The sequence below is a fragment of the Lemur catta genome, chromosome 12, assembly GCF_020740605.2.
Source record: "Lemur catta isolate mLemCat1 chromosome 12, mLemCat1.pri, whole genome shotgun sequence".
NCBI classification, from domain to species: domain Eukaryota; kingdom Metazoa; phylum Chordata; class Mammalia; order Primates; family Lemuridae; genus Lemur; species Lemur catta.
Window position 1 is genome coordinate 43,289,819 of NC_059139.1, and position 16,400 is coordinate 43,306,218.

The following is a 16,400-nucleotide window of genomic DNA, read 5'->3' on the forward strand; positions in this document are numbered from 1 at the left end:
GGGAGCTTGCTTCAGGGACCCCACGCCCACTCAGTGCACCTCTGTCTCTCCCTCCTGGGAGCCCAGAGCTTCCTGCTGCCACGATGACCAGAAAGGTGGGCTCTTCCCAGGAGCTCTGCCTACTTCGAGTCTTTCTCTTGGCCTTCTCCTAACAAACCCTGTGGATATGGGTCACATTTCTCAGAACCTTCTTCTTATTCTGCAAACTAGTAATACTTCCAGCTAAGTTTTTCAATTTCTGCTAATGGACTACTAAATTACCATTCCTAGGTAAGCTTTGTGTTTTATGGTCATTAGCATCATAATGTAAAACGATGGAATTATAGCCACATTTGATAAATTTTTACAGAAGAGAGAACTACCAAAGAGAGGTTATTTTTTTCCTCATGCTGGCCTTTTTGCTTGACACTGTCAAATGACTACAAGCCCCTTTCTCTGCTCAAAAGGCCAGCATAAGCCAGGACCCAGAAAAATGTGTACAGAGATCGCACTAACATTTGTTCGGTTCCATTTGTGATTTCCTGCTCAGATTCAAAAGGAAGACTTCTGGATTCACAAAGTTCATTGATTCAGATGGGAGGTCCAAGATAAATGGAAAAAAATAATTACAGAGAAGTCAGGAAGATCGTGGATCAATGGCACAAAGTACAAGTACTAAGAGCATTAGCATGCAGGGTCTAGATCCAAAGGTGAAAGACCATGCCCTCCCAGCCACTTACTAAACCACTCTGAATCTCCATTTCCTTGCTCACAGAAAGAAAAGAATAACATCTGCATCACAGGCCTCTTTAAAGGAGCTAATAAATGCATCTTGTACATTAAGGTATTTAATAAACGCAAATTTCATTTCTTTTCCTTGTCTCCTACTCCCCTACCCAAAATAGTGGGTTTAACATTTTCTCAGTGATTATTCTTCAAGTAATAAGAATGGTAATTCTTAAGTACTCTTCACTCTGGCCAATCAGTCAGCAAAGAGCTTGCCTTTAACAGAACTATTTTTGAACTTCAGCTCAGTATTTACCAGCTGACAGGTTTGGTTATCAGCATAAGGAGAAGTTTCATCCACCCAAGAACATTAGACAAATCTGGGATGCATTGCCAAGGTGGAAGACTTTCAAGCAAAAGAGAGCCATCCGTTGTGCGTTCCTTAAATGTTTACTGTCTGCAGAGCATCAGGCTGAATAAACCATGTCATCTCTGTGGGCGTCTTTATGGTTCTGGGATTCTTTGGTCATCACCATCATATAAGACTTATTCAATTAGCTATCCAAGGTGCACTGGGTATTGGAAAACCACAGTTACATTCTTCAGCTCTGCTCTCTGCGTAAGGTCACAGTGTCTTAGTCTGAGTCCTTGAGAAGAAGGAATCAAGACAGGGTTAGACATGCAAATATTTTATTAAAGCAAACACTTGTCAGGGACAATGGGAAGGGAGCCAGGAGAGGCTGTGAGAGCTGTCAGACCATCACATGGGTCTGACCTTTGGGAAGGAATGGGAAGGACAGAAGGGAAGATGGCAGGTTGGGTGGGAGAGTCTTAGATGCTAGCTCAGGACTAAGAATGTTCAGCGTGGCTGCTAGGGAGACATATAGCCAAAGCCACCCACCAGGGGAGTCCTCCCCTCCCCCCCACAGTGGATGAGCCCCCCTCAGTATCCCCACTGGGCTCAGTCAGTGGCTGGGAGCAGCCTGTGGAAAGTGTGGCTTCAGCACCAACTCCAGGCTGGATGTCAGAGCCCAGCAGCTGAGACCTCTGGTCAACTACACTCACACAGGGAGAGATCTGAGAGGCGCATTCTCATGGCTACTTTACACACATAAACAATAGCAATGTTGCTAAATACATAAGTGTACACTAGTAGCAAACTAAAAAGTCAACTGACACAGTAAGGTGGCAAGTCAGCATTTTGCAACCTCGAGTTCTCTAATTTATAAACTAAGAGACAATAATAGGCAGAATGGGAATCACAAACGTCTGCCCTCACCCCCAACAGCTCAGTGTGCTGCCCTAATGCGCACAACCACGGGTGAGCCCTTATCACAACAGGGTGCTGCGCCAAACACTGCATTTACAATATGCCCCTTAATCTTCACAGAAATCTTATTGAGGAAATTGTATCTCCAGTTTACAGGTGAAGAAACCGAGGGTTAACCAGGTTATGTAACTTGTCCAACGTTATACAACTAGTAATTGGCAAAGCTGAGATTCAAAAATAGACTGATTTCAGAGCACATGCACTAAACCACTCCACCCTACTCTCCTTTCCTTTGTGAAAGTTGGAAAAACCAAAAAAAATACAACAATCTAAGTGCTCATTAAAAACTCAATGAGGTCAACCTGGTGCTAGCTCAGACACAGTCGGCATTAATTGCTATATTAATTCACCAACTCAGCTCTCATGCATCCATTTTCTCCACTGTGAGTGAGAAATTATGAGTACTTATCCTCATTTTTTCTAAAACATACAAAACACACCAATGATCTTTTTTCCAAGCACTCACCATGCTGGACATTTTTCTAAAGCATCAGGAGCCTGATGGACCCATGCAGCTGTTAGTCAAAACCATGTCTCCAAACTACACAACAGAGAAAGGTTGTCTGATATTTTAGAAACTTTACCTGTGTCCTCTATGGCTAAACCACAGTTTTCTCAAGCTTCTATATCTTGGATTCCATTTTCTGTCAGTCAATTCATGAGTAACACTTACTGAAATTCCACTGGGAATAGGAGATAGGGTACAAAGAAAATAGAAGTTTTAGTTCCAATCCCCAAGAACATTATAATCAATTTTGGGAAATAGAAGATAAACTCATGATGGAAATGTAAGATCACTTTAGACAATGTGAAAATGTATTCAAATGCATGTGGGTCAATGTGACCTCAAAAGGAAGAAAAGTCATGTACCTTTTACCATGGAATGACATAGTGGACTGGGGCAGGGGTGTGATGGGGGGATTTGGCCTGCACCGGGAGTTCTAGCCTTGCTTTTGCTCTGACAGTGTGAACTTGAGCTTGCCACTGAATATATCTGGAATTCTATTTCTTCTCTATAAAATAAAGCAGTTGGTCAAGACCAGTGATTTCTAAACTCTGCAAAGCCAGGTACTCCTTTTTATCTCCTCCCAAATGAACCCCAACATAAGTTTGAATCAAAGACTCCTTCTATGTCCCCTCAGAAGTCCCTTAGGCTGTGCATGGAATACTGGCGTCCCCAAGGACACAATTTGAAAACATCTAGTCTAGACACTTTCTAAGATACCTTCTTGCATTAAAGTGTGATGATTCTGTGAATCCCAGAGCACGGACCATTTAATGTGGGAAAAAAGATTTTAGTTCTTTTGAAACTTGAATGCTACTCAATTTATAAATCGATAGTACTACAGTAGAAGTAGAAACATTATACCTTTCTACTGTAGAAGATGTGAGATCAATAACCCATTAGACAAGCAATCTGGGTCATTCTTAACCCAGATTTATAATATTCATAAACATTTACTGAGCATCTTCTATATGCCAAGCCCTATGTATACTTGGTGCTGGGATTTAAATCCCTCAAGGGGTACTCAATCTAATAGGTTTTAGACCAGAAGATGTTCTTTATTTTCAGAAGCCCCAAAGGTGGCAAGGTAATAATGACACAGAGTGTTCTCAATTAGAGCTTTTAAGCTATGAGTTGTTTATTTTATCTAAATGGAACTACTCTGGACAGATTTAGCATGCACAGTGCAGCCGTAGGAAGCTCTGCTCAGTAAGGCCCCAGCATAGAGAGGCTGGTGGAGTCCTGACTCCAAGCCTGGGACACAATGAGGTCATGAGCACTTTATCAATTAGGAACAGAAGACAGATGGAAAATGAGCTCTGAGTGAACTACCTTCACTGGTTATTTTATTAATATTCTGAAACAGGACTCAAAAAGGGACGTACCTTGTCCCTGCCACCCTAATCACTCCAATCCACTCCTTCTTCCTGTACATCATAATGCTGGAAGGATTAAAAAATGGGCCACAAAATATCCATATCCTGGAGCACCACTAGTTCAGATGTGTTTTATAAGGGTTCTTGCCTGTAGAACCCAAACATCTCTTGTTTCTTAATGATTAAATTAAATCTTTCTCTGTCTCAGGACTAAGGCAATATGATTATTAATTCACTGAGAAGCTTACAAGATAGAACATCAAATTCTAACACTTTTATAACAGGGAGAGAAAATTAATATTTTCATTTTAGAAGTGTTGCAATGAAAATGATTTTGAGAGAAGGATAGAAAACAAGGCATAATACAAAAGGAAGTTCCTTTTATATTTATAAGTTTATATTTTTATATATTTATAATGTACTTATATTTATTATGTAGTATTTATTTAAATATCTTTGTACATTAAATTTTATATTTACAGACATAATAAATATAAATAAATATATAAATATACAACATATAAATTATTATAAATTTATTTATGATATATTTGTGTTATATAATATGCCATATATACTTATATGCAATGTGCAAATATAAATGTATATATTATTTATATTTTTATATATTTGTAATATAAAAGGGGCTCCTTAAATTCCTTCCTTTGGATGGCACAGAGGTTACTTTGGAATTGAACACACATTAAGTTATTCACATAACTTAACCAGGTTAACTCCCCCAGGCAATGAGGACAACTACATTTTGTGCACCCCCACTATAATAAAACTGCATTGAGTACCAGCCTCTTGCTAAGAGGCTGAGAAGGAACTGAATTCTGGTTAGTGGAGACTTGATTACATATTTATTACTTGCTTGCTCAACTTATAGGTCAGTACATTTTTACCACTAAACATTGACAAAAGTTTACTTCTTTTGATAAATTATTTTTTTCTTGTAGAAAATTTCAAATATCTGGGAAACTAGAGATGAAAAGATAATAAATTCCCAGGTACCATTACCTAACTTCACCAATTGTCAATTAAAAGCCACTTGTATTTCATTTATATGCCTACTCACTTTCTTCCTACCCCATGCATAGATTATTTTGAAGCAAATCTATGACATCATATCATTTCATTCTTAAATATTTTGGTACAAATCTCTAAAAGATAAGAACTTAAAAAAAAAAAAATAACCCTGAGACCACTATCACACCTAAAAAAAGAGTTACTAATATTTCCTCTCATTGGCCAGGTGCAGTGGCTCTCATGCCAGTAATCCTAGCACTCTGGGAGACCAAGGCAGGAGGACTGTTTGAGCTCAGGAGCTCGAGACCAGCCGAGCAAGACCGAGACCCCATCTCTACTAAAAATTAGCTGGGGTCCTGGTATGGGACTGTAAGTCCCAGCTACTTGGGAGGCTGAGCCCAGGAGTTGAAGGTTGTAGGGAGCTATGACGACACCACTGCACTCTACCCAGGGTGACAGAACAAGATTTTGTCTCAAAAAACAACAAGAAAAAAATGCTCAAATCAAATATCCAAGCAGTTTTCAACTTTTCCTCATTGTCTCATAATTTTTACATGAGTTTTGTTCCAATTAGCTTTGAATAAAGTCAGCACTTTGCAATTGACTAATTTGTCTCTGAAGTCTCCTTTCATCTATAGTAGAAGCATTCAATAAGGATATCATGAGAGCCACACATGTAATACTAAATTGCTTAATAGCCACATTTAAAGTAGTTAAAAATGGCTGCATTAATTTTAAATAATATATTTCATTTAAGCCAACACATGCAAAATAGTATTTCAACATGTAACCTACATAAAAATTAAGTTTTATGTACTGTCTTGAAACTTGGTATGTACTTTGCACTTACAGCACCTCTCAGCTTGTACTAGCCATATTGCCAGGGCTCAATATGTACATGTACCTAGTGGCTGTCTACTGGACAGTGTGGATCACAAGCTTCCTTGCCAAAGTATAAGTTCATGGTAATCAAAAAACAAAAAAAAAATAAAGATGCATAGAAAGGATTTTTATATAACTCTTCCTTAACAAAGGATAAGAAGATCCCCAACTATGATATATGAGTGTTTCAGCCTGTGTTTCCCCAGCGCTTGAGACCGACACCTTTATGCCCATCGTTTATTTGGTCATGTGATCCTTTAGAGCAGGAGTGCAGGACAGGAGAGTAAAACACAAAAGGAGGAAAAACCTACACAAACTTGTATTGTAGAGTTGGCTTCTGCCACAGGCAACTGGTGTTCCATTCTGCAGGGACCTTCTGATCACAGGGGAACAAACAGGAAAGTATGTACGCAACAGCTTTCATCCACCAATGCTAAAGGAAGGACCCCCAGAAGATATGGCCCTCATGCTTTGAGATGTGAATGTATGAGTGAGCTTCCAACAGTTTTGCAGAACAGATAAGGCCAAGAGAGGAAGCAAAGGGTATCTGACTGGGGCAGAGACAAAGGTGCCGGGGGAGTTCTGACCTGTTGTAGCTGTGCTATTTTGATCAAAGCCTGCAGGGAGTTGGACATGGTGGCTCACACCTGTAATCTCAAGGCTTTGGGAGGCCAAGGCGTGAGGATCATTGCTTAAGGCCAAGAGTTGGGGACCAGCCTGCGCAACATAGTGAGACCCCCATCTCTACAAAACATTTTTTTAAAAATAAGCCAGGTGTGGTGGTGCACAGCAGCAGTTCCAGCTACTTGGGAGGCTGAGATGGGAGGATTGCCTGAGGCCAAGAGTTCAGACTGTAGTGAGCAATGATGAGGGTACAGGTCACCCACTGCAGTGGTGGCCAGAATAAAACATAAGGCCAAGAGGATTCTGGAGTAGAACACCATAGGTGTCCATTAGGATGCACTTGTAATTTGAAAGTAAACAAATGTTAGATGAAAACCATTTTCACAGACATGTGATGGCCATGGTGGGGGATGGGGACATAGTTAAAGAGGCACTAAAAGGGGCAGGAAGAGAAAATATTGGAAATATCCCTCCAGCTAAACTCCCATATACACTAACTTTTTTTTGTAGCTTCAGATACAGTCAACAATATCTGAAATTCCCACCAGAATGTGTAATGTTCTGGTTTTCATGTGCTTATCTTTATTGCATTATTTTGTTGTTCTAAAATTAATCAGGCTTTCCCAATAGGGACAATACCCAATCAATTCCCAGACATCATATGTACTTAATAAAAACATATTTCCACCATTTATAGTTGAGATAATTTTTGCGAAATTTTTAATCAGAGCTGTAAAAGACCTTAGAATGTAGTGTGTCAAACCAAGGCCACTAAGTTATGTAAGAATTCTCTTGAGAGTCTTCCCTAGAAATGGTCATTCAATATGTACTGCTAGCCAGAGGATAAATGTGAAATACCTAGCTCAGTCTGTAGTATTTCCTCTTGCCTGAACACTTGCAGTTGTCATAAAGCTATGCTACTAATCTACTCTCCAAAAGTAAGTGCTGCTACCCTAAGCAGGGTACATTTTAGCTTGAAAATGTTTAAGTTCAAGGATGCCAGGTTCTGTGGCGCATCTTTCACCAATTCTGCATTGTAAAACTTTTATGATTCTGTTTACCTGCCTAGCTAACCATATGATAGAAGATAAGTCATCTGCAGGAGTGAGCTTCACTGGGCCTTGAAATGTCTGTGATGGCTATAAAATAATTGTGTTAATGAACACTGAACACATTATGGGACCTCATTCTTTTTACATATCAAAATCCAATTCTTGTGAAGTAACTGACTAAAAGTACTACCGCATTGGGACAAAAATGATTAATCTGGAAATGTATACAGACGTGGTCATTCATCTAGCATCCCAGAGATAATTCTGCAACTTCTAACCCAATTCCCCTCTCTGCACCCTTCCTTAAGGGAATAGATAATTCTTACATGTAATAAAGGGCTAAGAGAAATCCTGTGAAGGAAGGGAAGGAAGAAAAAAAATCTCTGTAGGGTAAGGGAGGAAGAATATTATCATCTTGGGAGCTGAGGGTGAAGGACAGAGAGGAAAGACAATTGCTGGGATGTGTAAAGGAAACGGAGAGGAAAGAAAGATGCCGACATTGCCGTAGACCAGGGAGCAGCTCCGAAGAAATTCCTTTTGAATCAATGTTGACCATTGAACTGCTCTTTTTATTCCTTTGTGAGTCTTTGTGTTTGTAGAGGTTACAATACTCTCCTTCAAATGAAGTCCAACTTCAATGTGATATTAACCAAGTATGTGAAGCCCAGTGACTGATTTATTGGCTGTATGTCTTATTTTTCATATTTGTATTAACTGCTTTTTTTCAGAGCTGAATTTTTTTAAAAATCTTTTCTGGCTTAGCTTTTTAAATATTTCTTCTGAGTGTAACAGCTATTGTGGTTAAGTTTCCATCGCAATGTGGGTTGTTCCATTTTGCTCACCAGACACGTATTGAGTGCCAACCATATGTCAGGCTCAACACTGAAAACTGAGAATTGGAGATGATCAATGATCAGATCTTGCACTAAAAGCTCGATAGCTACCAGCAATGGTACTGGAGTTTACTCTAGAGCACCTGAGAAATAATGTTTAAAAATGCATATATATTAATAATGGTATTCACAGTACCACAAGCCATGATCTTAGGAAGCTTACTATGCCTGTTATTGCCAAATCAGAGCATCCACCAAGACAACTTCATCACTTTGGATAGTTAAGCACAGGAATGGATGAAAAGTGAAAAATTTAGTCATCCATCCAGACATATTGCCAAAACTTGAAAATTTCTGCGTAACTGTCTAATTTCCTTCACTTTCATCTTGAAGTTTGGCCTCATGGGGCTATATGTTGAATGTAAGCACTGTGAGGAATGCACACCCCCTCAGTTTCAAGGGCATTTTCATTTGATTGGAGGTGATAACACAACTGGAATTGAGTCATGGCATTCAATGTATCCCTCCCATTCCAGTAAAAATGGTTGGAGCATGTTCAACACCTGAAATTTGCCAGAACTGCAAGTTATACATCTCACAATTAAATTTATCGCTTCAGAACCTGCATTTTCTTGACATGGAAAGCTTTTTTAAATAAATGCTTAGTGCTGGGAAAATGCCCAGCACATTAATCCTTGAACCATACAAAGGGAATCATTTTGCAAATGGAAATAAGTCCTTTAATATAAACTGGGCGACTATTCAATCGCTAAACCCTACTTTGCAGTATCCTATTTAATCCACTGAGTGTTCTGTTCTTTTCCATTCATCTAGCTTGAGCCACAAATATGCTACTTCTCAATTTGCTCTTGGAGGATTTTTTTTTTTCTTATCATGACTTAGAGACAGCCAGAAGAATAGTATCAGTGCCTGGAAATGAATTATGAATCATTCAATACTTTCAAAATCCAAAGGGACAAAAAAAAGCAATAATCCCAAATACACTAGTCATCCTTCTTTCCTTTTTGCAAGAAAATGTTATAATTTGAAAATCTGCTACAAAATTTTCTTGTTGAAGTCAGAGGAACAGATATCCTGGGAAAGAAGAGGTAAGAAGAAAACAATGAGGCACATGAACAAGAAAATCTGTTTAAATGCATCTTCATAATATATAATCTTTATGGCCAATGTATGAGCCAGGATGTAAAGACAGGAAAGTATGGATATTGTAGCTTTATCTTCAGAGTGTAGCTTGCTGCTTTCCACCAAATGGGATGTAAATAGAAAGTCTAAGTGTTCCTTTTTCTGCTGTAAGTCAGACCCAAGCTGGAGGCCTAAAGGTCCATTCAGGATGGAAGGCTGGTCCATGCGGAGATGACCTTATGATCCGACAGAAAAGCATCTCTGTATCTGAGAAGTTCAGCCTAAGCCAGTGGTTCCTGGGGGCTCCCCTCATATTCCAAGATAAACTAAATGAGTTACATACGTGGTAAGTTGAAATTAACGTTCAAAATCTGTGACAGGTACAAAGGAACCATTCAGAAGGGACCATGTTCACACCTTGTGTCAGATTCAAACGGAGGGACTCTGACCCAGCATAAGCAAGAGTTTGTGTCTTTCTGCCTACAGCACTGTGAAGGCAATTTACAAAGATCTTTTTTTTATGGTCAGTGTCTTCCTATCCTGTATGCAGAAAATCACGTTAAGTGCTCTACAGCCTCATTAACAAATACTATATTTGAAAGGTTAAGTACTTCAAATGATGCTTTCAATCACAGACTTTATTAGCAAAGATTAATTAGTACAGGTTTATTAGCAAAGATAGTAAAGATGATCTCAGAAGGTCTGTTTATCCCCAGTTTTCCTATTCCCTATCTCAAAGTCCATTTTGTAATTTCACAACCAGATGACATTCAAGTGCGTCAGGCCCTTCTAAGTAGCTGTGCCAACGACCACTGTTCACCTACCCCCTAATAGCCATTTGCCTCCTTTTCTTACTAGTAGAATCCTGATTTCTAACTAAGATTTGTCACATTTAGCAAATAAAAATATAGATTGCTAAATTAAATTTGACCTTAAGAAAAATGACAAATCAATTTTTAATATAAGCATGTCCCAAGTGTTACACACAGGATGCCCAGTTAAATTTGAATCTCAGATAAGCAATGAATCATTTTTAGTATAAGTATTTCCCAACTATTGCATACTTATACAAAAAAATTATTTATCTGAAAATCAAATTTAACTGGGCAGTCACTGTTTTATCATGCAACCCCATTAACTGCTTGTTTCTACGCAGCTTAGATGACATTACTAAGGCTCAGACCATGATGTGACTGCATGACCAAGTTCCCACCCATGCAGTGGAAATTTACATTGAGTAGTGTTCCCAGAAAGTCTCCTTAAGAGAAAGGGGGCTTACTCTTCTTTCCTCCCTCCATTTTTCTCTATGCTGCTGCCTAAGAAGATATGATAAAGGAAGAGGAGAAGGGCAATCTTGGATCATGAAGAACAGGTTTTATCATAGCTCTGGTAGAGGTAGAGGAAGTAGGGGTCGCTGGCAACAGCATTTTGCAACATTGAGCCGCCACCCTGCAAATTTCCCTCAAGAGAGATATAAACTCCTGTTTATTTAAACTGCTAGTTCTTCTCTTACATTCAGTTGAACCCAATCCTAACTGATACAGAGGCTTACTTTTTAGAGATTTATGAGCATATCAAAACTAAGATCTGGTGGAGTAGGAAAATCTGTGGAAAGCAGGGCATTTGAAAGACTGTGAATGTTTGTAGTCATGTAGATTCTCATTGTGCCTCTGACTTTCTCTCACACACATACATACAGATTCCCTTACTTTTCTAAAGCACTGGGTATTCTAATTTCCTGCCCCATCTTCTTTCTGATAATTAACCCTAGCGGTGCAGAAACAAACAAATAAATAAAAATAATAATGACCACACCTGGAGGACTTGAGCATAAAGCTAAATTGAGGTTAGCAATTTCATTAGAGGTTGGGTGACCATTTCAGCGGAAGTATGAGTATGCTGTCAGGTGACAGGAAGAAAAGTAATAGATCAAAATAATTTAATACTTTGGGGCATCTTTGGCTTTGGGGAAGAAATATAAAAATGAATTCCTAATAATGATGATACCTTGTGTAAAGAAGAAGAGACCAATATATCATCCCTTGAAATTTTCCCAGGTCAGAATACTTAGATATAAAATTCTATTCCAAAAGGGCAATATTGATTTTTGTTTTTAGTGCTTGAGATTTGCCAACTTCAACATTCTTTTTGGTGCCATGAGAAATGTTACCACTGGCAGGCATTTTACAGTAAGTAGGAAGGCAAAAATAGTGTTAAACAGAGGACTTATGAGAACAAGAGTCTTTACGTTTTCATTAATGTATCATTCAGAATTCTTGATTAGGAGCTCTATTTTTAATTCCTTAAGGAGAATAGAAATATATAGAAAGGAGACGAACAAAAGAAGTGTGACCTTCAAATGTAACAAATACAAATAAAACTAAGGAAGGGACAAGTATTAAAAAGGTTAAACACTATTCATTTTGTTAAAATAGAAACATAGTCACTGTTGGTAGATTTTTGCAAAGGCTAAAAATTTCAGACTCTGGTTAGAATGTGGAAGTTATCTATAGTGTTGACTAGTGTCTCCCCCGAATTCATGCCCACTTGGAACCTCAGAATTTAACCTATTTGGATATAGGTTTTTCTGCAATGGCATTAGTGAGTGGCATTGAATGGCATTGAAGTAGTACTGGCTTAGGTGAGCTGTGTTTATAAGCAGAGGAGAGGACACACAGAAAGACCACTCTGGAAGAACATCATGTGGCAACAGAGGCAGATAAAGGAGAGATGCAGCCATAAGACAAGGAACACCAAGGATGCTGGCAACCACCAGAAGCTAGCAGAGCGATATGCACCAGAGCCTCCAGAAGGAACTAACCCTACTGACACCTTGATTTTGGACTTCCAGCCTCTAGAGCTGTGAGAAAATAAATTTTTCCCATTTATTCAGACATAAATAACCTGAATAATTTTTTTTTCACACTACTGAATTCAGGAGGTTTTTCAGGGGAAGCCAGATAGATATTATTTATTATAATTCAAATATTATATATTTTTAAGTATACAATATATTAAGCCACCCAGTTTGTGGTACTTTTGTTACGGCGGCCCTAGGAAACCAATACATCATCTGCTGCCCCTCACCTCTGAAAGCAAGGTGCTGGGTACATCTCACAAAGGTACCACTGGATCATGGGGCACTCAGAAAATTGCAATGCTTATTTTTCAGCTCCTCTGGATCCTGCCCAATATTATTGACAAGAAAATTTGTTTTTGCAGGATCTTTGTTTATTTGAAGAGCTTTTATTCTGCCTGCCAAGTTGGAAAGACCATTAAGATTATGTCTTTTGTTGAAAGCTTAGTTGTTTGTATTTTGTGGCTTCATTGCCTTTTTTATTTTTAAAGGAAAGGAAAGCAAAATCAAAGGAAATGAAGCAAAGGAAAGTTTTATCAGCATTTTAAGGTCTCTGAACTTCTCCAGACACAATAGTATCATCAGTGAGTCTCATATAGTCTAAGCCTGTGGGATCAGATATACAATATGGAAGGTTTGCAAATGGTCCACCCTTCCACCAGTATCTAACCAAGAGTGCATTTAACATTTCTGCTTCATCATGTTGACAGTCCATTAAAAACAAAATAGAACTGTATTATTTTCCCAGAACTGCGAGCCTATTCTTATGATAAACACTGAGGATCCCTTTGAGAAGTGTTACTCAACCCTCTTTCAAGTCGGCACATGTTAAAAAAATGATTATTATAAAGCATACGCAGTACACTGGAAGGGCAACGGGACATGGAGAAAGGTATCTGGGACTTGATGAAAAGACACATGACATTTTGAGTAGTATATAAAAACGATAAAAAATAAAATATAAGATATTAGGGAAGGTCTGAAATATTAATAACATAAATAGTCAGAATAATTTTTGGGGAACTATTGAAGTCAGGAAGTGTTCAGGGGAAGCCAGATAAATATTATTTATTATAATTCAAATATCGTATATTTTTAAATGTTTTCAAAGTTGGTTTTAGAATTTTTAACATGGTGAGTTTATTAAAAAAAATCTTGTGGGGAATTCTAGGAAGATGGTGCCAGTGGCAGCAAAGGTTTCAAATCTTTCTGAATACCCACATAAAAATAGACCAACTGGATAGCAAAACCAATAACCCTTACAACAAAACCATGTGACAAGGCATCACCGTAAACTCCAAAATACACGTGAATGATATAACACAAGCGGATAACCCTAAGACCTGCATGATCTCAGTATCTGTACAGAGTAAACAGAAGGGATCAACCAGGTGACTGAAGGACTTAAGAACAGGAGAATTCCAAATGTTCTTTTTTTCCTAACACCACCTCCAGGAACCAAGCTGCCTTGTGCTCCCTTTGCTGAGTCCTACTAAGCCTCTGTCACAGATTTAACTTACCCAGTTCAAGCATTGCCAAAGGGATGGGCTTGAGTCTGATCAAGCCTCTGCATCCAGTTGCCAATTTGCAGGAAATTTGGAGAATAGAGAAATATATTGTATAAAACCACAAATATGCAGTCAACAAAATTCTAAGTATGGAAAACCATACAAGTCATGTGCCCTAGTTCCTCAATTAAAGGACAAGAAAGAGATAAAGGGAGAAAATATAGATTTTAAAAGATTTAAAAAGACACATGAAATTTTTTAAATGGACAAGCCTAAACGATGATGTCTAGGACTGCCTACTTCCATGATAAAAAGAAAAAAAAAAAAAACTACAGAGAAAGGCAAGGAAGTGATTTCTGTAAACGATAAGGTAGTGGTTACTTTTGGTGGGTAGGGAAGGGGCTGCCATTGAGCTGGGACACAAAGAGAGGTACAATGAAGAGGCTGACTCCCTGTCTGATATCTGACTGCTGACAATGTTCCAGCACCCCTCTCCCCATTCTGTCCCACAGCTGGGCAAGCCAGTAAGAGAGCCCTTGAGCTTTCTCCACTGGCTTCTACAAGAAGTTCAAACTACGCAAGCGATTTCAGACCTGCTAAGAAACCTGCCCTGCTCTTGCCAGACAGCCTCATTATATGAGTAATAAATCTTTTCACACACTTTCTGTGCATGTGTGGCAACAACAGTCCCAACATCCAAGCCAAATTTTGGGTGGAGGACCAATTTTATCTCTGTAGAATGACCACAATAAGGCTTTTGGGGTGGCTGGCAAACTTCTACTTTTGGGCCCTGTGTGGGTACTTTGCTTTATAACTTAAGAGGAATATTTATTGCATGTGTGGTTTTCTGTATATTTTATTTTGTAATAAAACATAAAAAATAAAAGCAACAACAGTAACAACAATTTCTTGTGTCACATCTGCAACCCATTGTGATACATCAATTGGAAATCTCAGACTTGGAGCAACACACTGGCACCGAAGTACTTAGTAGGATGGTGTGGTCCCCTAACATGGCATGCCACCTCATGGGCTGGGTTTTGAACACTATCAAGCACAGGGCTTTAATCTTGACCTACACAGTATGTCAGTCTGGATTCTTCTGAATAAAATCAGTTCCCTACATGTTCCATGTCTCCAACTATAATTTGATGAGGTTGGTATTTTTATTTGTTTTTTGGTTTTGGCTTTGGTTTTTTTGTATTTCCTACAAAAATGATCTGAACTTTTCTTGCATAACCTGAAGAGGTTATGTAAGGGAATGTAGTATGCAGTCTTCCTGTTTTATATCACCTTGGACACCAGTTCAAAGGGAGTCAAATAACAATTTCCTTTCCTCGTTTTTATGATAAAGCAATATTTGTTAGCCATGTTAGAAGCATACCTGTGCTTAGCCATTTTATTATATTTGTAAGTTCATGAGGAAATGCATTAAGTCTATCTAGCGAATATTTGTACTCTAAAAAATCATTTAGAGTAATAATAATCTAAAACATGCATTAAGTCTATCTAGTGAATATTTGTACTCTAAATAATTGTAAAACACTGACAAAAGGTAAGCCATCAAATTCTCTAGTACCAAATTTCAAAAGAAATCATATCTATTCCATAATGTAGTGGTTAAAGAAAATAAAAGAGATCATATATTATGTCAGGTAATTCTCTTTTCCTCCTTTATAATCCCGAAATCCCATCTCCTTCATAAAATTTTTCCTAAGTAAAATAGAACTAAATGCTGAAAGATAATCAAGAAAACTCCCATAGGCACTCTGAGAACAAAATGAATCATCTGTTTAAATGTTTATTATTATTTTAGAATTTTCTGGGTCCAAATAAATTATGTAACAGAGAAAAATCCAATTATGTAAGTGGTTTGCACTAGCTAGAGTTTTCTCTGTTCCACATGTTTTCTAATTTTTCTTCTGTTCTTTTGAAAATTTCTCCCAAACTCTATATGGTTTGGGTAGGGAGTCAATCGTAGACCACCACCATTACCAGACATAACTCACCTTCAGTGTTAAGGGAACATCTTAGGTTTGCCCAGTTTGACTGTTTCCTTTCTCTAGGTGGTGACTGGTATGTTTGTAATCCAAGCAGAGTTAATAGAGTCATTCTCTGGGCCTGACATAAGTAATTAGATAACCCTAATGCTATGTAATTGAAAAACTTTTAGATTTTTCATTACAAAAGTCATATATAAGTCAGCACCTGTGGTGATAATGCTGCATAACAAACAACCCTCATACCTGGTGGCTTATAACTACAATTATTTCTCACTCACATGTTTTGACGTCAGTTCAGTTCCAGGTTTGGGGTTCAGCTTAGATTTTTCCATGCATCTTCTCATTTCAGGATCCAAGTTAGAGGAGTATTCCTATCTGAAGCATGCTGTTCTCGTGGAAGAGGGCAGGACAGCAAGAGGACTGTTGAAAACTTGCAAAACTTCTTAAAGCCTCTACTCAAAACTGCTACAAGTCACATGGCCATGCCCAACATAAATGATGCAGGAAGTATACTCCTCGTATGGGTAGGGAGAAGTGAGTAAATATTTGCTGA

General features: G+C 38.3%; 1 long non-coding RNA gene across 1 annotated transcript in view; it reads right to left on the minus strand.

Moving 5' to 3' along the window:
- The window catches only part of LOC123648114, a 142,016-nt gene extending 125,841 nt beyond the window's left edge, over positions 1-16,175 (minus strand). Inside the window, exon 1 of the long non-coding RNA XR_006738493.1 lies at positions 16,126-16,175. This is a non-coding gene — a long non-coding RNA (uncharacterized LOC123648114). The remainder of the gene's footprint in view (positions 1-16,125) is intronic.
- Positions 16,176-16,400: the final 225 nt, after the last annotated feature.